This window comes from Dasypus novemcinctus, chromosome 10 (genome assembly GCF_030445035.2).
Source record: "Dasypus novemcinctus isolate mDasNov1 chromosome 10, mDasNov1.1.hap2, whole genome shotgun sequence".
Lineage (NCBI taxonomy): Eukaryota > Metazoa > Chordata > Mammalia > Cingulata > Dasypodidae > Dasypus > Dasypus novemcinctus.
This window is the reverse complement of record NC_080682.1, coordinates 17759037-17761357: the sequence shown is the minus strand read 5'-3', so window position 1 is coordinate 17761357 and position 2321 is coordinate 17759037. Positions and strand designations below refer to the sequence as shown.

The following is a 2321-nucleotide window of genomic DNA, read 5'->3' as shown; positions in this document are numbered from 1 at the left end:
CTGATTTCACAAAAAATATATGCCATTAGCATTTTTATTTGCATATAAACATCTGTCTGTCAAACATGGTTATCAAGGTTTTCTTCTCTTTTCATACATATCAATAAGTCTGCTTTTTATTTGTTCTTCCTATTTTCCTTGTGGTTCAGATTCCCATTCTTCTTGCAATTCCCTTAATTGATAGCTTCATTACTTTTCTTTTTTCTTTCCAAAAGAGATTACTATTGAATTGAGAAATTACTAATCTTAGGAGTATTGCTATATTTCCTTCATACCATACTTGTATATTAAGAGGTAACTTGGGAAAATGGATATGGCTCAAGCAATTGGGCTTCTATCTACCATATGGGAGGTCCAGTGTTTGATTTCCAGGACCTCCTGGTGAAGGCAAGTTGACCCACATGGTGAGCTGGCCCAAGTGGAGATAATTTTTTTTTAAACAAGCAGGTAATTAGGTAAGTTGTATATTAAGAGGTAATTGAGAGGGAAGGCTTTAATAACTATGTTCCTCATTACAAATCATTTACTAGCAAATTAATTTGTGCAAGTTTCTAAATTCCCCTGGCTTCTGTATAGTTAACTGTAAAATAGTTATAGCCAGACAACTTAGCTTAATATGAGCACTTTAAAGTGTTTAACTATAAAAAGCTCTGAATGAATGATACATAATATGCATATATTGTTTCTTAAGTGCCAGGGACACTATCTGGTATTCTTGATAATATCAGCTCAATTAATCATTCTAAACAACACAATAAGTTAGATATAATATCACTCCCATTTTATAGGAAGTACCTAAAGGGTAGGTGCCTTACCCAGAATCTCACAGCTAATGAAGAGCATGATCTGCACTGAAACCAGCGAAGTTGGATCTGGAGAAAATTTTTAGTTTCCAACTTCATACTGTATTAGCTAATTATTGTTGCATAATTAAATGACACTAAAATGCACTGCTTCCTTCAACATTCAGTGTTACTCACGGACAACAGTGGAATATTAATTGTACTAAATAAAGCCTCTTTTGTCTATGCACACTATTGTTTTTACTAATTCCCATTCATGTGAATATTTTGTGGGTTATGATGATTGATTCTTACCAGCCAAATCTTTCACAAATATCAGTGCATGTGACATTAGAAGTACCATCTCTTCTTTTGAAATTTCTTGAAAGCAACTTTGATCTCCCTGTTCCTCAGACTGTAGATCAAGGGATTCAACATGGGAATCACCACACTATACAAAACTGAAGCAAATCTGTCAAACCTGGAGGAACCACCAGAGCTGGAACTTAAATAGACAAACATAGATGATGTATAGAAGAGGGAAACAGTAGTCAGGTGAGAAGCACAGGTGTTGAAAGCCTTGGACCTGCCTTTAGCTGAAGTGATCTTCATGATCGAGATAACAATATAGACATAGGATATCAGGATAACTAGAGCATTTGTTATCCCAAATATCATTGGTAATATAGCAAGCATGACTTTTAAGAAGAAAGTATCAGTGCAGGACAAGATTAACAATTGGGGTGTGTCACAGAAAAAGTGGTTGATTTCATTCGGCCCACAGAAGTGAAGCTGAAGCAAGCCCAATTAGGATAAAGAACCAGAGAGTCCAGCCGTATAGACTCCCGGTGCCATCTGAATACCGAGGCTGGGTGACATGATGGATGAATAGAGCAGTGGTTTACAAATGGCAGCATATCGGTCATAAGCCATGGCTGTCAGGAGACAACACTCACTTATTCCCATAGGTGAGAAGATGAAGTACGGGACAGCACAGCCCAAAATGGTGATTGTTTACTGCTTCTGGAAGAAGTGGAAGAGCATCTTTGGGGCTGTGGATGTAACATAGCAGATATCTATGAAGGACAGGTGGCTGAGGAAGAAGTACATGGGTGGGTGTAGGTGGGAATCCATCCTTATTAAGACAATGAGGCAAAGGTTCCAGGTCACAGTCATGAGGTAGATGACGAGGAATATAACAAAGAGAACTGCTAAGGTTCTGGGAAAATCTGAGAATCCCAAGAGGATGAAGTGGGTGATCTCTGTGATATTTCCTTCTATAGTCATTGACTCAGTGCTTCTAAAATCAGAAAGGAGGCAATGGAATACATTGCTGAGCTGGGTAAACTGATATCATAATCGCATTCACATGTGCCCGACTTTTCTTTCATTAAGCTCTTGAAAACAAATACATGCTGCTCTTCAAGTGAAAATAACCTACCTTTTCACCTCAAAGTAATTAAGAAGTAGCTACTAAGTTCTTCATGTGCCAAATTAATTTACGTTGTCATGAGAATTAATAGAGATATTTAATTATTG

At 37.2% G+C, this 2321-nt stretch overlaps 1 pseudogene; it reads right to left on the bottom strand.

The window, feature by feature from the left end:
- Positions 1-1133: 1133 nt before the first annotated feature.
- LOC101432339 (olfactory receptor 5AN1-like) lies at positions 1134-2069 on the bottom strand (annotated as a pseudogene).
- Between the last annotated feature and the right edge of the window lie 252 nt (positions 2070-2321).